Raw genomic sequence first — 21,413 nt, forward strand, 5'->3', positions numbered from 1 at the left:
ATCTTTGGAATTTAAACATCTAAAAATGAGTTAAAATAGCCTTTCAATACATAAACATGTCTTGACTTTGAAGTTCAATATATTGGTACATTCTAAGTTGGAAGCAATGTACTTTGTGTCTCACTGGGAATCTCCATTTTCTGATTTAATTATATTATTATTTGTATTATTATAGCAGCACCCACGTGTCCACATCAGGATCTGTGCACTCTGCACACACACAGGAAAACCCGGTGGTTCCTGCCCAAAAGTGCTTACAGTCTAATTTGAAACAAGAAGCAACATGTGAGTGTGACAAACTCCATGAGAGGAATGGGGGAAAATAGACAATGGGAATAGTGATAACTGCCACTTACATAGGTCAGTTACTGCACATCTTGAAGGTGATTATCTGAAAAGGTTTTTTAAAAAGTAATTAATTAATTAAATGCATAAAACAAAACCAGCTCTCTTTGGCTATCATCAATGGTTGGCTGATTGCTTTCTAATAGGATAAAAGCTCCTGTTTCCAGCTCTGCAGAGCTGAGACATCAGATTTTAAAATTGCTAATGGTTCTGGACTGAATCTTACCTAATCTGGACCTTGAGCCAGGGTAACTTTCAGAGGAAAGTTCCATATTTGGGTGGAAACAAAGAAGCATTTCTCTGGCCTGTTAATTTTTTTTTTTTTTAAATAGTACCTGTTCAAAGCTACTCAGTGGTTTGAAATGTTAGAGGTAGTTCTGGTGCAGATTCATTAATAATAATTATTTTGGAGTGACCAAACTATAGTAGGTAGAATGCAGGTGAGGAAGTCAAACATGTTAAATGAATGTATCATGTGGCTCTACACTTAATCACTGGGATAGCACCATCACATGTGTGTGTAGATAACTGTACTTGTAACATGATTTTCTCTTAAATTTCTTTGGCACTTACATTCACAAACATAAAGCAAAAGACATGCATACTGACAATAGTACTAGAAAACTCATCTACCCGCCTACCCACATAAGCTTTGTATTAGGCCCTGAAGATTATTAATTTCAGGATTTGCCAGACTGGGGAGGAAGTCAGTTCTGGAGTCAAGTGTTCTGTCCTCCTGATAGATAAATCAGTTCAAGCATCCCAGATGATCTCAGGGGCTGATACACACACACACACACACACATACACTATGCATGCACATGCACTGCAGCTCTGACTGAAGCTGACATTTATACACACAGACACATGTCCACTCCGGCTTATGCCTCCCCTCCCATGGTCTACATATTATATAAAAATTTCATAATTTCATTCTGTAGTACACGCTGAGGAACTTGGCATTTTGCCAGGTTCCAAAATGGCTTCATTTATCATCTAAATACCCTATGAAAGCCAGGGAATAAGGTCTGTAAAACAGCACAGATTAATGAAGCCACATCTACATCTTAATAGCTTTTGTGTGAGCGCAGTGCTTATGTATGGGTATGTATTTCTATTGTCTATGGAATGGGTGTTTCTATCTCTGTAAATTTTGTGTGTGTGTGTGTGTGTGTGTGTGTGTGTGTGTGTGTGTGTGTGAGATTCTGTCTGTTTCGACCTGTGAATGTAATTCTGTGAGTGCAGGTCTGAATGTGCATGCAGCTAGATGTGTGCACATGTGGGTGATTTGGGGCCAGGGGTGGAATTCTTTGTATTCCTATTTGTGGTGACTGTGTGCATATCTGTTTCTTTGTGTGAACGTAACGGTCTATGGTATATGTGCATGTGAAATTGTATGTATGTGTGTATGAGACAGAGACAGAGAGACTTTGTGTGCATCTGTTTGTTTATGCCAATGATGGCCATTATATCACAGTATTATTTATAGCTGTCACCTCAGTGCTGGCCGATGAGGCAGTATAGGCCTTTATTTCTCCAATGTGCTGGGGGAATTTCAGATATATAAATGAATTCTGGTGAAGTAATTATCGGAACCCTCCAGAGGCCTGGCTTTGAAAACAACGTTGCACATGCCAGCTTCAGAAAAGCCTTGTGCTCCTTGCAAGCTCGTCCAGGCAAGGAACACATTGCAGCTGCAAAGGTAGCACAATCCAGGACAGGGAATGGCTAGGGCTAAGAGGGTCTATTTTTCAGCCTTTGAAAACTGATGCTGCAAAGGCTGGAGGCAGGAAGACTTAGGGTATGTCTACACTACAAAATTAGGTCAATTTTACAGAAGTCGATTTTTAGAAATCGATTTTATACAGTCGATTGTGTATGTCCCCACTAAGCGCATTAAGTCAGCAGAGTGTGTCCTCAATACCGTGGCTAGCATCAACTTACAGAGTGGTGCACTGTGACTAGCTATCCCATAGTTCCCACAGTCTCCCCTGCCCATTGGAATTCTGGGTTAAGCTCCCAATGCCTGATGGGGCAAAAGCATTGTCAAGGGTGGTTTTGGGTACATGTCGTCAGTCGCCTCTCCTTCCCTCCCTCCCTCCGTGAAAGCAATGGCAGACAATCGTTTCGCGCCTTTTTTCCTGGGTTACCCGTTCAGACGCCACACCACAGCAAGCATGGAGGCCGCTCAGCTCACCGCTGCTGTTGTGAGCATTGTAAACACCTCGCACATTATCCTGGAGTATGTGCAGAACTGGGCTAAGAGACACGAGCACGAGGACGATTGTGATGAGGACATGGACACAGACGTTCCTGAAAGCATGGGCTGTGGGAATTGGGATATCATGGTGGCAGTGGGGCTGGTTGATATAGTGGAATGCCAATTGTGGGCCCGGAAAACACGCACAGATTGGTGGGACCGCGTAGTGTTGCAGGTATGGGATGATTCACAGTGGCTGCGAAACTTTCGCATGCGTAAGACCACTTTCCTGGAACTCTCTGTGTTGCTTTCCCCCGCCCTGAAGCGCAGGAATACCAAGATGAGAGCTGTCCTGACAGTTGAGAAGCGAGTGGCGATAGCCCTGGGGAAGCTTGCAACACCTGACTTCTACCGGTCAGTAGGGAATCAAATTGGAGTGGACAAGTCTACTGTGGGGACTGCTGTGATCCAAGTAGCCAATGCAATCACCAACGTTCTGCTACCAAGGGTAGTGACTCTGGGAAATATGCAAATCATAGTGGATGGCTTTGCTGCAATGGGGTTCCCTAACTGTGGTGGGGCAATAGACAGAACACATATCCCTATCTTGGCACTGGACCACCTTGCCAACCAGTACATAAACCACAAGGGGTACTTCTCAATGGTGCTGCAAACACTGGTAGATCACAAGGGACGTTTCACTGACATCAACGTGGGTTGTCCAGGAAAGGTGCATGACGCTCGCAACTTTAGGAACTCAGGGCTGTTCGAGCAGCTGCAAGAAGGGACTTACTTCCCAGACCAGAAAATTACCATTGGGGATGTTGAAATGCCAATAATTATCCTTGGGGACCCAGCCTACCCCTTGCTCCCATGGCTCATGAAGCCGTACATAGGCAGCCTGGAGAGTAGTAAGGAGCAGTTCAACTATAGGCTGAGCAAGTGCAGAATGGTGATAGCATGTGCCTTTGGACATTTAAAAGCTCACTGGCACTGTCTGCTGACTAGGTTAGACCTCAGCGCAACCAACATTCCCATTGTTATTGCTGCTTGCTGTGTGCTCCATAATATCTGTGAGAGTAAGGGGGAGACGTTTATGGTGGGGTGGGAGGTTAAGGCAGATCACCTGGCGGCCGATTTTGAGCAGCCAGACACCAGGGCGATTAGAAGAGCACGGCTAGGTGTGCTGCGCAGCAGAGAGTCTTTGAAAACCAGTTTCATGACTGGCCAGGCTACGGTATGACAGCTGTGTGTGTTTCTTCTTGCTGCAAACCCACCCCCTTTGTTGATTTTAATTCCCTGTAAGCCAGCCACCCTCCCCCCTTCGATCACAGTTGGCAAAGGAAATAAAGTAACTATTGTTTTGCAACCATGCATTCTTTCTTTATTAATTAAAAAAAAAAGTCAGATAACTGACAAGGTAGCCCAGGTGGGGTGGGGTGAGGGAGGAGGGAAGGACAAGGCCACATTGCTTATTGTAGCCACACTATAAATCAAAACTGTTTGAATTACAGCCTTCTGTTGCTTGGGCCATCCTCTGGAGTGGAGTGGCTGGGTGCCCGGAGCCTCCCACCCCCCACGTTCTTGGGCGTCTGGGTGAGGAGGATATGGAACTTGGGGAGGAGGGCAGGCGGTTATACAATGGATGCAGAGGGGGTCTGTGCTCTTGTTGGCTTTCCTGCAGCTCCAACAGATGCTTCACATGTCCGTTTGCTCCCCCATTAGCCTCAGCATCGCCTCCTGCCTCTGCTCTTCATGCTCACTTAATGCTTTCCTGGCCTCTGCCACTGAATGCCTCCATGCATTAAGCCGTGCCCTATCAGTGCAGGAGGACTGCATGAGCTCAGAAAACATGTCATCGTGAGTGCGTTTTTTTTCGACTTCTAATCTGCGATAACCTCAGGGTCGGAGATGATAGGGAGAGCATAGAAACATTTGCACCTGGGGGGAGATAAAAAGGGAGAGTAAAATTTAAGATACATTTCTGAAAACAAAAGGGAGATTCTTTCACAGTGAATCAAGCAATTCACAGTGCATAGCACATGTGCTTTAGGTACAAGGTCACATTTTGCCTTTTATATTGAGTGCCTGCCGGTATGGTGACACATCACACACGCCTGGGCAACAGAATTCAGTTTCCAGGCAGCCATTTTGGTATGCGGGGTTGGCTTCTTCCGCCTTCATAACATGTGGGAATGGTTTCAAACTGCAGCGCCATCCTTTCCCATAGCAAGCAATGCCGGTTGGTTTTCACCGGAGGGGCTGCAGTTTTCGGGTGGATATGCAGCACGCACCTCCCCCCACCGCACTGCATGGCTATTCTCTGGAATGATCCCTTCACCCTCCCCCTGCCACGTGGCTATTCTCCGGGATGATGCCTTTTAGCCAAGCGCAAACAACCCAGCATGAATGGGGTCCTTTTACTGTTCCCTTACAAAAATTCCCCTATTTCAACCAGATGACCATGAATGATATCGCTCTCCTGAGGCTAACACAGAAAGATAAAGACCGAATGTTGCTTGAATGCGACCAAAACCCAGGACCATTCGCTGCCATGCTTTGTGCTGTAATGATTCCAGACTACTTGCTACTGGCTTGGCATGGTAAAGTGTCCTACCGTGGAGGACAAAATAAGGCAGCCCTCCCCAGAAACCTTCTGCAAAGACTTTCAGAGTACCTCCAGGAGAGCTTCATGGAGATGTCCCTGGAGGATTCCCGCTCCATCCCCAGACACGTTAACAGACTTTTCCAGTAGCTGTACTAGCCCCGAATGCATCCCAATTCTTCAGGGCAAATCAAACATTAAACACTATTGCTTTTAAACCCTGTACTGTAGTTACAAATGTGCACTCACCAGAGCTGCCTTCTCCGGCTTCAGGGTCGGGGATCCCGTCTTGGGAGGGTACTGGCTCTAGGGTGATGAAAAGGTCCTGGCTGCTGGGGAGAATGGATTCACAGCTTGCCTGCTGCACATTCTCCTCCTTCTCCTCCTCCTCTTCCTCATCCACAAAATCCTCCTCCCTGTTGCGTGAGACTCCCCCTTGCAGGTGTTGAAGGACAGTGGTGGGGTAGTGGTAGGGTCCGCCCCTAGAATGCCATGCAGCTGATCATAGAAGCAGCATGTATGGGGCTCTGATCCGGAGCGACCATCTGCCTCCTTTGTCTTTTGGTAGGCTTGCCTCAGCTCCTTAACTTTCACGCGGCACTGCTGTGTGTCCCTGTTGTAGCATCTCTCCACCATGCCCTGTGCAATTTTGGCATATATATTAGCATTTCTTCTTTTTGATCAGAGTTCGGCCTGCACAGGTTCTTCTCCCCTTACAGCAATCAGATCCAGTGTCTCCCTTTCGGTCCATGCTGGAGCTCATTTGGGATTCTGGGCGGACTGCATGGTCACCTGTGCTGCTGAGCTCGCCACGCTGACCAAACAGAAAATGAAACTCAAAATTTCCTGGGGCTTTTACTGTGTACCTGGCTAGTGCATCGGAGTTCAAAGTGCTGTCCAGAGCGGTCACATTGGAGCACTCTGGGATAGCTCCCAGAGGCCAATACTGTCAAATTGCATCTGCACTACCCCAAATTCGACCCAGCAACATCAATTTTAACGCTACTCCCCTCGCCGGGGAGGAGTACAGAAGTTGATTTTAAGAGCCCTTTTGGTCAATGGACGGGGTAGGTTGTGTAGACGCATTCATTTTAAAATGGACCTAACGCAGCTAAATTCGACCTAACCCCGTACTGTAGATCAGGGCAAAGTAAATGCAGTAGAGATCCAGGTTAAAATCCAGGCTGAGTCATAAGAGAGAAGGGTCTCAGTCTGGTCTCTAATGAAGATTTGTTTACACTGCATACAAAAAAGCAATAGACCTGCCATTGTCCAATAGCCAGATCAATCCTTATGTGGAGGATTGGGAACTCTATGAAACTCCCTTTGCAGGGTTTCCTCTGTGTTGTTCTACTGGAGTAGGGACTTTGCTCTCATATAAACACCTGGAATAGGCAGGAGGCTTCCCCTCCCCTACCCCGTATCATAGTTTTAGGGGATTTGCCAAAGACCATTGATGTCTATGTAGAGTTGCTGTGCCTCAGCACTGCCTCTGTCCTACTGGCTGATACCCCTGGACTCCCCTCACAGGAGATTCCATAGGATGAGGGTAGTGCACCAAAGTTAATCACCATAGTGATTCAATCAGTAATATCTCTGCTATAAAATCCACAGAGGGCTGGTAAGGTCGCCGTGCTTATTCGCTGCAGCCCGCCTCTCTCCTGTACTCGTTCTCTCCTCCTTACACAGAGATCCCCATGCCCACAGGAGGTTTACTGTGTGGAATGATACCCCTGTCTCAATTCCATAGGGTTTTGTCTCCTCTGACACTGAAGGCAGAGGGAATAATTTGGGCCAATGTTTCTGGTTCCTCATTATGTTGTAAACAAGAACAGCTACTACGTGATTAAGCAGCTGTTATACAGATAGTATCATCATTGAGCTTGGGTGCATACATGTTTATGTGTTGGTGCTGTGTTATATGCATCCAAGTGTGTGATTTCAGTTTGCATTTATGTGGGTGTACGTTTGTGCATGTCTGCTATAGTGTATTTGTGTGTGCATATGATATATATATTTTTTATGTGCGCTATGTGAAAATAGGTGTTTGTGAGCATACACATGTAGGAGTGAGAATATACATGTGTGAGATTGTGTGGGCAAAAGCATGTACGTGTGAAAGTGAGCAAATCAGTGTTTTTCCCGGTATCTGCATGTATCTGGGTTTCCTGCATCCCTTCTAATTGTTGTGTTCTCTCTGTGTGTATGTGTACCCCCACTCTGCTGTCTAGGGTGACCAGATAGCAAGTGTGAAAAATCGGGACAAGGGGTGGGGTGGTAATAGGTGCCTATACAAGACAAAGCCCAAATATCGGGACTGTCCCTATAAAATCAGGACATCTGGTCACCCTACTGCAGTCAGCCATTTCTCTTTGCCTTTTCTGCTCTTGTATTTACTGGGGCAGAATTCAGAGACAATCCCTTGACAATTTATCTTTGTTGATGACTCAGATAATTGGATACGGTGCCTTGGGAGGCTGCCAGGCATGATGTCATACCTCTGCAGGAAAAATATCCTATGCAGTTTCTTGATATACCAGTCCCTGCCTCATCCTGGGGCAACAGAAGAGCTCTGAGCTGGGGGTAGAGACCTCCCAGGTGACCAGGTTAGTCCTCCTTTTTTCTTGTTCCTGTGCTGGCATCTGAGGCATCTTACAGCTTTTGTAGCATATCCCTCCTAGTATCTGCCCACTAACATTTCCAGGACTAGATAAACTGCTTCCCATGGTGATGCATCCAGAAATGATACACAAATACCCTCTGGAATGGTGGATGAAGCAAGAAGGGACATATGAATCTTTAGCACATCTAGCATGTAAATATCTTGCGACACTGACTGCAACAGTGCCATGAGAACACCTGTTCTCACTTTCAGGTGACACTGTGAATAAGAAGCAGGTGGCATTATCTCCTACAAATGTAAACAAACTTGTTTGTCTGAGCGATTGGCTGAACAAGAAATAGGACTGGGTGGACTTGTATGCTCTAAAGTTTTACATTGTTTTATTTGTGAATGCAGTTACTTTTTGTACATAATTTGTAAGTTCAACTTTCATGATAAAGAGATTGCACTACAGTACTTGTATTACGTGAATTGAAAAATACTGTTTCTTTTGGTTTTTACAGTGCAAATATTTGTAATAAAAATAAGTATAAAATGAGCACTGTACACTTTGTATTCTGTGTTGTAATTGAAATCAATATATTTGAAAATGTAGAAAACATCCAAAATATTTAAGTAAATGGTATTCTATTATTGTTTAACAGTGTGATTAATCGCGATTAATTTTTTTAATTGCTTGACAGTCCTAATTCCCCCATATGGTTGTTCTGAGGTTATTTGTTCCTCCCAATTCCTACTCCTGACACTCTCATGAAGTTGATCTGAATTGGGGATATCAAGGGGACTGACTAGAGACCTGGAACATCTCTGAAGGGCCAAGCAGAACTTCTCAGGAGGTTCAAGTAGGGAATCTCAGAAAACACAAATATCATGGATTAATTGCGATACATTTTTTTTAATCGTGAATAATTTTTTTGAGTTAATCGTGTGAGTTACCTGCAATTAATCGACAGCCCTATGGGGAATATATATATGGATCAGCCTTGGAAACAGGTCCTGGTGCAGCAAGACAGTATTGTGGTATAGGAGCGTGGAGAGCATAGATATTGTGAAGGCAGGCCCACTGCTGAAAAGGTTGTGGCTAAGAGCAGAGCATCCAGGATAGATAGGGAAGGCAGAGTATTAATCTCTGGAGGATGAAGCAGGCCAAAAGTAGCTGACAAAATGCCCTAGAAATAGGTCCAAGGAACACCAAGACTACACAGTCTGAAGGTAGGTTCCAGAGTTGTAAAGCAGAGAGGCCAAGCCAGCAGACAGTCTGAAAACAGCCTGACTACACAGTTTGGGGTTGGTCTACGAGTAGGGAGCAAGTGGAACAGCCTGAACAAGGCCTGACCGCTTGGCTCCTGGGGAAGCCTAGAGGTCAAAAAACAAAGCAGTATGATTATTATTAATTATTTCTAATACTGTAGTACCAAGGAGCCCCAGACACAGGGCCCCACTGTGCTGTACAAACACAGAACAAAATGACAGTCCCACCCCCAAGGAGCTCACAATCTAAGTATAAAACAAGAGACAAGTGATACAGATAGATGGGACAGTAGAAGGAAAGAATGAGACATTAGGAGCAGGAGAAAAGGACAATAACTAAAGAATCTAGACCAAAAACTAATGGATCTAGCCAGGTCAGGCATAGGGTCAACTGGTAACTAACAGGTTTGTTTAATTATCCCTTATACTGGCAGTGTGATTCCATCCATGTAAACTAGGTGGCTCACAGAAGTGTCATATCATATCCATGTGTCAGTCCTGCATCCCAAAATGGATCAAAAGAGAACCTGAATGGGTTGGTCCTTGTTGGGCAAGCAGGACTTTCCACCCCAAAGCAAGCAAGTGGGAACTTGTGACAACACAGCTAATCAGGAAGCCCTCACCACAGGATGTGGATGGAACCTTTTGACTTGAAGTTGCAGGTTAGCAGTGCTCATAAGTTGTTTCCACCTGGTGGCCTCTATGAAATGATCTGCTCACTCTCAGTCTAATTCTTACTAAACAAGAATCCACATTGTGAAAGTCTCCATCGTATCTGTCACTAACTGGCCTCATGTTGGCAAGTCTCAAGACCATGCCTCCAGGAGGTGGGGCTTTAAGAATAACACCAAAAATTGCATGACTTGCAATAATATCATGAGAGTTGGCAACACTCTGCCTAAGGGACCTTGGGCAAGTCATTTAGCGTTAGAAATGATTCCATCAGCTTGCAAATCACCAGCAATGCATGTCGGGTAGTTCAACTATTCATTGGGATGCTCACAGAGAATATTCTTCAGTGCTTACACCAACTGGGTGACACTCTGGCTGCAACAGCAGGGCAGCCACTTGGAGAGACTTTTGTTTGCAAATCCTAATGACGATTAAGGGCTAACATGTTGAGGTGGGAAATGGCAATTTGGGGTGTTTCCATCCCTTCCTATTTCTTACCTATGAGGGGAGACAATGAGCGTAAAGTTCAGTTGGACAGCATGGCCACCTGTTGTGCTTGTCTCCTGCCACATGATGGGATGCTGCTATGAGAAGACATGTTGTGGCAGGCTATGGAGTTTGTAATGGGGACAACAGCCGCAGCAGGAAAGTGTTCCATTCGCAGAGTGATCCTGAATGCAGGTTAACCATTGGAACTTTATTAAACTCTGTGGATTGCTCCAGCCACATGGCTACTTGCTTCCAGCCTGACTCCGTGTTTCCTGAGCCCCTGATGTCTTGTCAATTACAGTCCCTGCAGGGAACATGGGCCTTCTCACTCAAGTTCCACTGAAAGGCGCCATTTCCCCACTAGTGTTTCTGATACAGCAGAGGTCAGCATGGCTTTCTTTTTGTTTACTTCCTTGTTCTGGGCACCTATCTCTTCAATCATGTCAACAGGAATTTGGGCAGTATTCTTGTTAGTTAGTTGTTGCTCCAAAACCACGAGAAAGTGGAAAGAAAATTGGGTATAGTTTTTGAGTGGGAGTCACAAAAATGGTAGCTATTGTCTTTTGTTTTTTATTTTATTATTGCCCAAATTGAGTTTCTATCTAACCACACTATCAACCTAATAATCAAATGTTTTTAAAAATCCTTCCCTGTGTCACTAACACTCAAGATTATTAAAACTGAAAGAATATTTCAAATCTAATTTCCTTTTTACAGTTTATGTTCTTTGATTACCCTTTGCATTTCACTCATCCTACGACAGTGAAACCATAATGATCAGTTCCCCTTTGTGTTTCTCAAGCACTAGTCTATGGCTACTGGGTTTGGGTTTCCAATATGCCAGAGGGAAGTTTAAATCCAAAATAAGAATGTGTTATTTTTGACATTCTAATTCATGTAAACCTTTCTATTTTGTAAGCCTTCCCCGTTCTTGTTCCTCGCCCTGTTCTTTTTAACTATACTTGGAATTTGAACTAATTACTTCAGTGTCCCCTTTAATGTACTGATCTGTTGTAGGGGTCATGATGTGAGAACTTAACAGTGATATGGGGATATGCAGTGAATAATGATAAAGGGCCTGCAGCCCTTAATCACTTGAGTAGTCCCAATGAAGTCAGGAGCTGCAGAGTCTTCTCATTCACATGAGCAAGGGCTACAGACTCTGTCTCTAAATGATTATAAACGATGTCCAGTCACTAGGGGTATGTCTACACTGCAAAGAAAAATTCAGGGTGCTAAGTGTCAGAGCCTGATTCAACTGACTTGGGCTTGCAGAGCTCAGACTGTGAGGCTAAACATTCCTGCTTGAGCTGGAGCCCAGGCTCTGAAAGCCGGAAAGGGGGATAGGTCTTGGCTATTTTTATCCATGCAGTCCGAAGCCAAGTCAATTGACCCAGGCTCTGAGATTCGATGCTGCAGGTATTTCTTTGCAGTGTAGATGTACCCTAAGGTGTCTGGCAATAGACACGTTAGGATAATTTTTAGTGTGTCTGAGATAATTTATGGGATAAAATCAGCAGGTGCTGGGATGCAAATTATGAGGAGCACAGATAATGACATATTTGGAGCCAACACAGCCTAATCATTTGAGTAAAAATGTTTATTTACCATGGGTACTTTCAGGAATGGTGGGTATTTATCAGCAGAACAGCTTGCACCCATGAGTATTAAAAGAATGGACCAGGGAGCAATCTGAATCACTAATGTTGATTTTTAACAAAACTTGGAACACTGGGAAGTTCCAGGGAATTGGAAAAAATGAAATGTTGTGCCAATATTTAAAAAGGGCAAATGGAATGAACGGAAATACTGGGCTGGTTAGCCTGACATCGATCCCAGCGAAAATCATGAGAAGGCAGATATATAGGACTCAACACCTTACTTCAGAGTTAGCAGTTGTTTGGGTCAGTAAAGTCAGCAAGTGTGACTTGAAGACACACATGGAACAGTTACTGTGTGTTGAGTAAGACGGGAACACAGGAGCATTTTTATAGAGTAAATTTTCTGACCATTTTTACAGTAGCCACTGGAGTCAGCAAATGATGATCCCCATCATATAACAGGTAGATTAATAACCTTTTGTAGCTCTCCCTAAGCCAATGGTAGCTGTGGGTGTTCGGCACTTTGAAAATGAAGCTACTTCTATTTAGAGGCATAAATATGGATTTTGGAGCCTCACTTTAGACACCCTAGTTATTTGGGATTCAGATTTTTCATACTTTAATATAAATATCTACTTCTTTGGCTGTAGAAAGCACAACTTCCACCTGCCCAAAACCTCCACCCCTAGTAAAAGCCCTGAAAGTCCCAGTACCTGTGACTGTGCACAGTCTGAGTTGGAAAGAGGTTGTCAAAACAACAAAGCCCCTGGCTTTCTGCTCCTTGACAGCTAGGACTTGTGTCCCTCACCCGACTCCCTGGGAATATGAGTTAGTGACAGCTGCAGCCATGAAGTTTCAGCTGGGTTCTTAGGAAACAAGGAGAGAAAAATAGAACTGCAAGTGGAAAATTCACAAGAGGCTTCAAAGTAACTATATGTGTGTGAGTGTCTCTTTGTGTGTGTTTATGAGTGTCTTAGCATTGATGTGTTTGTGTCTGTAAGGATCTGTGTGTTTATGTAGGTGTCAGTGCTGAGAGAGAGACTGTACATGTGTGAATGAATATGAGTCTGTGTATGTATGTACTTATGTGTCTCTGTGCATGAATGAGTCATGCATCGGTGCATGTATGTATTAGTATTTCTCTGTTCACATGCAGCTATGGGTAAATATTTCAGTGCATGTGTCTCTGTGTACAGATATACTGTACCCCTGTATCTATGCAATCTGCATATATCTGTTTCTCTCTCTGTGTGAGATGACTATCTGTGTGTGTGCAAGAGAGACAGAAAGCGAGACAAGATGGATTTCTTCTGCTTCTTTTATATTTTGTTGTACCCGATTATGGCAGTTGTGACTTCTGATTTGGAAAGACTCTGATTTGGAAAGTCAAGACACTGAGTGGCCATTTGAAATTGATTCATCTCCATATTATTTTGATTCTGGGATGCAGTTTTTTCAGATATTGCTGCTGCTGTGTTATTGCAAGCTCCAGTGCACACACTTAAGTTTTATCTCCACTATCCCTATGACACATGCCACTCAAAGTGATGGCTAAGCGGCTGCAACTGTAGATGACAGGAATCTGGAAAGCACACATGAAGGGCAAGCATCCCACCTCTGCCTCCCAGACTGACTGTGATAGGAAACTTGGCAGCAGCAGGTGCAGCTATGCCCTACTAGCTTCCTCGCCAACCTTCATCTGCCTCTGCAGAACTATTACTTCTTTATTTAGTGTCATTATTGTGCTTGGTGCTGTACAAGTCATAGACGAAGACATGTTCCCTGCCCTAAAGTCATTCTAAATTAGATTGACTAATTATGTAACCTAGTTGATTTCTCTGTTTCTTAGGTTATAACCTCTTTGGGGGAAGGACTATCTTTCCATATACATTTGTACAGTGCCTAGTATAATACACCCCAATTCTGACTCAGGCCTCTGGAAACCTCTGTAATATAACTAATAAATATTAATCATACTGGCCGGGGCTATTTAAAATGAAACTACCCCAAGAAATAGTTATTTAATTGGAACTTAGAGTAGAAGTACCTCTCTAAGTCCACAATTCCCCAAAACACTTAAGCACATGCTTAACTTTGTGCACTTAAGTCTACTGAGGAGTGTCCAGGTTTTTGGTGATGGATAGCTGTGTTTGGAAGCAGTTCTTCATTTGTTTCTCTGTTATTTTGCTTATATATAGGAAGGTTGACACCAAGTAGTTATCTGTAAGATCTGATAGGTCTAGAGATCGGTCTAGCTTCTTCAGAATTGGCTGAATTATGGCATGGTTTAGGGTGGATTGTAGGTTTCCCTCTTCAAAGGTGGTGGTAACAGTTTCTTTCAGCAGCAGCCCTGGGCGCTCCCAAGCATCTTTTATCAGCTGCTGTGACATGGACCTGAATCACAAGTGATGACTATCTTCTTACAACACTTCTAAGCTGTCTTACTTCATGAATACGCTGAAATCTGGAGGGGAGGGGAAGGGATGAAATTCAGTGGGTAGTTTTTCTGCTCTCTGCAGAGGTCATCTTGGATGTCGGTGACCTGTGCCCCATATGTGTCACTACTGGGACATACATGCTGTGACCTAGTGGCCAAACCAGGAGTCCAACCCAAGAGTCAAGTGTCGGGAGGCAGGCAGGGTCAGGTTACCAGGAGATCAGAAGCAGGAGGCAAACTTGAGAACAGAACCACAGATTGATTACCAGAGTTAAGCCAGGCCAGGATACCAGGATGTCAAGCAATGGGAGCGGGAGCAGGAAGCACAATGCACACAGTCAAGTGCAAGGTGAATCCCTGTTGCATAGACAACTTCCTCTTCCTGTCTTGTGTTAGGTTTATATAGAAGCTGTGGACCAATCGGAAACCCTAGCATTCTGCCAATCAGGTTCCAGAACTGGAGTAATCTGTCAGGGTTCAGGTTCTGCCCTAGCAACTGTTAGCAGGTTGGCCAAAGTCTTGTAGACCGGAGTTTGAGATGTGCAGTCCTGACATCACCCCTTCTCGAAGGGGTGCCCTCCAAGCAGTGTGTGACCAAGCTTTTTGGGGTGATTTTTATGGAATGCCCACACAAATGTGGGAGTGTGTACATTTTCCACAGGCTTCCAGATGTATTCCTTAGGACCATATTCCTCCCAGTCCACAAGATACCATAGCCTGTCACATTTATGTTTGGAGTCCAGGATCTCATGAACTACACATTCCTTATGGCCCTGTACTTGTACTGTAGGGGGAGGTGGCTGGGCCCATAAGGGAAAAGGTTTTCTGTATAGGGTTTCAAAAGTGATACATGAAACACCAGGTGCATCTTTAGAGAGCAGAGTAGTTGGAGTTCAAAAGTGACTGGATTTACCTGTCGTAATATCTTAAAAGGGCCAAGAAACAGAAAGTCCAGCTTGCAGGCAGGCCTGTCTATGTGGAGGTGCTCCATGCAGAGCCATACTTTTTGTCCTACTGAATAGGTGGATCCTTGCTGGCCCGCATGCTGCTTATACTCCACTTTTGCCTTTTCCAGGTGCTTCTTTACTTCTTCCTGGGCCTGACATATCCACTGCACCAGGTCTGAGGCAGCTGAGTTGGGCAAAGGATGCAGGTACTTGTGGATGGAATCCAGGGTGGTTCACCTAATTGATAAAAAAGGGACTCTGACCCATAGATGCATGATCTGCGTTGTTGTAGGCAAACTCCATGTAACAGAGAAGTGAGGACCAATCATCCTGGTGATGATTAATGTAGCATCGCAGATACTCCTTGAGAATCTGGTTAGCCCTTTCCGTCTGGCCATTGGACTGGTGATGGTACGCAGAAGACAGACATGTGCAGACTCCCAGCAGGTGCAGGGCCTTGTGCCAGATCCAGGCCGTGAACTGCAACCCACGAACAGAGGTGATGTGCTCTGGAAGGTCAGGTTGCTAATCCAAAAATGGACTGTCTCTTCAGTGGAGGGGAGGCCTGTGCAAGGGAAGAAGTGGCCCATTTTGGTAAAGTAGTCTACTACCATTAAAACTTGTAAATTTGTCAGACTCTGGTAATTCTATACTAAAGTCTACAGTGATGGCCACCCAGGGTTGAGATGGGGTATCCAAATGCTGGAGGAGACCACAGGGTTTGTGGCATGGGGTGTTGGCACAGGCAGAAACATCACAGGAGGCAATGAACGACTGGATTGGGCGCATCCAGGGACACCAAAAGGAACAGACTATTAGTCAATATGTCTTGAAATACCCCAAGTGATCTACTAGGGGAAAATCATGGCATAGTTGTAGGACTGTGACCGTTGTGGGTCCTGGGGGCACATAGACATGGTCTCTTATGTATGTGATTCCTTCAGGGAGTCATGTGGCTGCTTGGCAATAGTAGTTTGTTCATCAGGCAGAATTTCTGAGGCAGAGGTGGAGCATATCAATCTGAGTATATCCAGATGAGCTGCAGTGACAAAGTTACAGGATTTAAGAATGAGACTTGGTTCCTGGCTGGCATCTTGTGGGGTGGTACCGTATCTTAGGAACAGGGTATCTGCCTTGCCATTTTTGGATCCAGAGTGGTCGGATCATGAGGAAAAGTAAAAACCACCGAAGCTACCATTGGTTTAAGGCTTTTGCTCTACATAGATATTCCAGGTTTTTGTGGTCAGTGATCACCTGGACTGGGTGACGAGCTCCTTCCAGGTAGTGCCACCATTTTGCAAAGGGAATTTTTTAATCATCAGGAGTTCCTTGTCAAGTATTTCATAGTCTAGCTCTGCAGGGGAGCTTCCTGGAGTCATAAGCACACGGGTGTAAGACTTGTTTGAGGCCAAGTCGCTGGGAAAGGACAGCCCCAACTGCCATGTTGGAGTCATCAGCTTCTATGATTAAGGCTTTTGTGACAGTGGGGTAAGTCAATATAGGTGCTGTAGTAAAGGCAAATTTCAGTTGATCGAATGCATGCTGGGCCTTGGAAGACCAATGGAATTGGCATTTTTCCAGAAGAGAGCAGTGAGTGACTTTGTTTGTTTAAAAAAATTCAGGATAAATCATCAGTAGAAGTTGGCAAACCCCAAGAAGCATTGCAGGTCACATACTGTGGGGGGAGTTGGTCAGTCTTGGATAACTTGGACCTTACTTGGGTCCATCTGGATTCCTTTTGGGGATAAGGTGAAGCCCAAGAACTCCTAGCAAGGCACACTTCTTGAGCTTAGTGTAAAGGCCATGCTGCCACAAGTGTCCCAGGATGATTCAGACATGAGCAGTACGCTGTTCAGGATAGAGAAGATCAATGTGTCATCCAGGTAGACTACTATGTACTGGTCCAATATGTCTCAGAACACATAATTTATAAAATGTTGGAAGGTGGCCGGGCTTCAACCCGAAAGGCATTACCAGATATTCATAGTGGCCGTACAAGGTCCGGAAGGCTATCTTCCACACGTCCCCTTCTCTGTACAAGGTTGTAAGCCCCCCCAAAGGGCCAACTTGGTGAATATATGGCCAGCTCCAACACAGTCCAGCAGCTTGGGAATCAGGGGTAGTAGGTAACAATTCCTGATAGTTATCTGATTCAATGAGTGGTAGTCCATGCAGAGTTGGAGACTGCCATCTTTCTTTTTGACAAACAGGACTGGTGCGCCAGCTGGCAAGGTTAACTTGTGGATAATTCTCCTGGTGGTATTCTCGGACTGCTGCCAGCTCAGGTTCTGACATGGAATAAACTGGTCCAAATGGCTCTGGGCTTCAGCTCTATTGCGAAGTCATAGTCCCAGGCGGAGGTAGGGTTTCCACATTCTTCTTTTTTAAAACACCAGCATAGTCTTGGTATATCAAGGGGAGCTCAGGCTGTAACTGAAATGGAAGGTTCTGCCTGGATGGTCAATCCCACCTGAGTCTCTCAAGGTTTGGATGCTGGAGCAGTGCTGGAGACAAAACTCAGACAGAAAACAGATTTCCTGTGCTTGCCACCAAATGACCAGGTTGTGGAGGGTCAGCCAAGAGATACCAAGGATTGGGAAAAGTGTGGAGAATGGATCACATCAAATTGTAACACTTCTCAGTACCCCTAAATCACAGCCTCCAGGGGAGTTTTTTCCTCTGTTACTGGACCAGAAGACAAAGGGGAACTGCCAAGAGTCTCTACAAGATCAGGAATGACCTTGCATCGCAAAGGTATCTGTCGGATTTGGGCTGCTGCTGCATCTATGAAGATGTCAGCTGCATGTAAGTCAATGAGGGCTGGTAGGATGATATTTTGCAGGGATGCCCCAGGTATGTGCAACTGGCAAATGGGGAGCCCTTGGGCAGGGCTCTGGGTGTGTTCCATCAAGACCAAAGTGTGAGGGAGCTCTTTTCCCAGGTTCCTTGAAGTTCATACAGGGAAGGCAGAGATGGAGTGACCTGACTCACAGCAGTAGAAACAGAGATGGTGCTGGCATTGTCGCTTCTTTTCTATGGAGTGAGCCATTGACGGCCCACATCCACCTGCATTGGCTCAGTAAGAAGCAGTGGAGAAAAGAAAAGGAGGACTTGTGGCACCTTAGAGACTAACCAATTTATTTGAGCATGAGCTTTCGTGAGCTACAGCTCACTTCATCGGATGCATACTGTGGAAATTGCAGAAGACATTATATACACAGACACCATGAAACAATACCTCCTCCCACCCCACTCTCCTGCTGGTAATAGCTTATTTAAAGTGATCATCAAGTTGGGCCATTTCCAGCACAAATCCAGGTTTTCTCACCCTCCGCCCCCCCACAGACAAACTCACTCTCTCACTCTCTTGAGAAAAGCTCACAGTACATAGATTGGAGAGTTGACAGCCCCCATTTTTAACTCTCTTCACTCCTGTGACCAGTTGTCTATACAGATGGCAAGATTCATAAGGGTATCCAGGCTCATGGGAATCTGTACCCAGCCTAGTTTGTCTTTAATTTCTTCTTGGAGGCCCCATCGGAACTGGCCCACCTGTGCTGCCTCATTCCAGTCTGTATTGGCTGTGAGGCAGAATTGCGCAGCATAGGAAGCTACAGTGCCCTGCCCCTGTTGGAGCTTCCTTAGGGCAGCCTCTGCTGTTCGAGTTAGTTCGGTGTGGGTTGTCAAATAATACCGATATGGTCCCAGTTCAACACAACTGGGCTGTCACATTCCAAGAGCGGGGAGGCCCAGTTTAATGCTTCCCCAGAGAGCAGGCTGATGGCCAGGCTCACCTTTGCATGATCAGTAGTAGAAGACTGAGGGTGCATCATGAACAGGAGGCAACACTGGTTTATGAAACCCCAGAATCGCTGGCAATTACCATCAAAGCAATCCAGCAGTTGTATCAGGGAATAGGGCTGCATAAGCCGTGTGTGGATTGTGGCACACAACTGCATGATTTGTTCCTGCAGTAGGTGGTTCTCTGAGATCAGCTGGACGACACAGGCCTGCAGGGCTTGGTTGGCCGCCTGAAGGTGGGTGGCCCACTCGAGTGCGTGTGGTGGCTCCTGAAGGGTTAGCCACGTCCATTCTGCTGGCATTGGGACCCATCCTGGAGCCTAAATGACATGGGTGGCCTGACCTAAGAGTCAAAGCAGGAGTCAGGCCAGGTCAGATACTGGGAGGTCAGAGACCGAGACAGGTCATAGGGCAACCCGAGAATCAGGAGGCAGGCAGGGTCAGGTTACCGGGAAATCAGAAGCAGGCGAGCAGAACCACAGATCGATAACCAGAATCAGGTCAGTCTGGGATACAAGGACATCAAGCCAAGGGAGCGGGAAGCACAATGCAAACAGCTGAGTGCAAGGTGAATCCCTGTTGCATAGAAAACTTCCTGTTCCTGTCTTGTGCTGGGTTTATATAGAAGCTGTGGACCAATCAGAAACCCCAGTATTCTGCCAATCAGGTTCCAGGACTGGAGTCCTCTGTGGGGTCAGCTTCTGCCTTAGCAATTGTTAGTGGGTAGCAGGATGAAGCTTAGAGTTCTTAAGAGCCCTATGGGCCCAGGTTTGAGATCTGTGGTCCCTGACCATACATTACCAGTTCCTCACAGCATAAAGAGCAAATTTCTGGGGTGGTATAGAGGCATTCTTGGTTGACAAAGAGAGTAGGATTTAGCCATTGTCATGGCAGAGGTTTTTAGGGAAAAATTATGTTTAAGAGAGCACTAATTTGCTCCTACATGTGAGTGCTGGGTGGGCCAGGCCATAACTGTACATGTAGGCACACTGTCAGTATAATTTAGAGCCTAATTAGGACTCAAATGTAGCTTCTAAGTTTGCGCATGTAAGTAATTAGGAAAACCTGTGTGTCTGTAGTATGTTGTTCTCCATTCCCCATAATTCACAGGGAATCCTAGAAGTTTAAACTGGAAAAATCCTATTTAGTCCATACCCCTGGGAGTCAGTGCTGGATGGTCTCTCCTAACGTATATTCTCCAGAGCTTTGCACAATGTGGCTTCTATCACTTCCTTCAGTACACTGATCCATATCACAGACCTCTTGTACAGAGAGAATTGTTTTGCTGTTTATTTGAATGTGATTGGATTTGTGGGTGGTGGTGTCCATACCGAACATTTAAAAGCCCTTTGTGGGAAACCCAGCTACCATGTCTGTTCTCTAGTGAAAAAAGAAACTAATCAGATGCAAGCCTTTTTTTCTGAGGAGCAAAAAAGCCTGACCCATAGTGTCCCTTCCTTGTGGCCTAAATCTCCTGAGAGAGCTTCGGTTTTGGCAGATCCATCTCACATCCACAGGAAACTGATAAACTCCCTAAACTTCATTTTGCAGTGTCTGATTCTGAATTCTATGCCCCACAAGGAAATCAGAGAAGAGGAACAGAAAGATTAGGAGCTGGAATGATTAATTTTATTATTAATTGATAGCTATTTATTTGTTTATGTGGAGTCACTGATGTTCATGGTGTAGAACAGAGAAGTAAGAAGTCAAGTCCCATGCCCTAAGGCACGAACAATCTAAATCTGATGTGGAGAGATCTGAAGAGCTAAGTATATCTTACTTGGTTAAATATCAATTATGGAGCAGAGAACAAGGACAGCTGCAGTATTTGAGGGATATAAACACCCAAGAAGGAGAGAAATTGTTCAGGTCAGTTAAAGGGGGACTCGAGAATAATAGAAGTGGTGGGATGAAATTTGGCAAAGGAAGATTTATGCTGAACATAAAGAAACATTCCATAATTGTGAAATCTATGAGACTGTAGAATAGTCTCTCAAAGGAAGTTAGGGAAGCTCCATTGCTTGAGATCTTTCAAACTAGACTCGACAAAGCCCTAGAGAATATAATAAATTAATTAGTTTAAGTCAGTGTAGGGCTTAAAAAATGGAAAGTGCTCCGGAAGAGCTAATTTATTAATTATATTTATTTATTATATTATGTAGGGAGTAATCCTGCACTGCTCCCATGCCCAGGGAATGCACTAGATAGGACCTAAGGTCTTTCCCATCTCGTAACGTCTCTGACCCTGTGATCGCCAGTGATCCTGAAAATAAAGGGATGGAATTTGTGAGAATAAAGGAAAAAATCTTAAGGAGAAAACATTCTAAAGAGCCATTGGTTGGATCATTGACCTTTAGAAACAGTTTAACGAGTGGGTGACAAGAAAAGCTAGATACAGGGGGGAGACAACATAAGACTTGCAAGCTGCATCCTGAAATACGT

At 45.0% G+C, this 21,413-nt stretch overlaps 1 long non-coding RNA gene across 2 annotated transcripts in view; it reads right to left on the bottom strand.

Moving 5' to 3' along the window:
* Window positions 1-3,981: 3,981 nt before the first annotated feature.
* The window catches only part of LOC141990156 (uncharacterized), a 29,393-nt gene continuing 11,961 nt past the window's right edge, over window positions 3,982-21,413 (bottom strand). For both annotated transcript variants that reach the window (XR_012640092.1, XR_012640093.1), the window contains exons 2-3: window positions 5,400-5,964; window positions 3,982-4,486 (exon numbers count right to left, since the gene is read on the bottom strand). This is a non-coding gene — a long non-coding RNA (uncharacterized LOC141990156). The remainder of the gene's footprint in view (window positions 4,487-5,399; window positions 5,965-21,413) is intronic.

This window comes from Natator depressus, chromosome 6 (assembly GCF_965152275.1).
Source record: "Natator depressus isolate rNatDep1 chromosome 6, rNatDep2.hap1, whole genome shotgun sequence".
In the NCBI taxonomy this organism is placed as follows: domain Eukaryota; kingdom Metazoa; phylum Chordata; order Testudines; family Cheloniidae; genus Natator; species Natator depressus.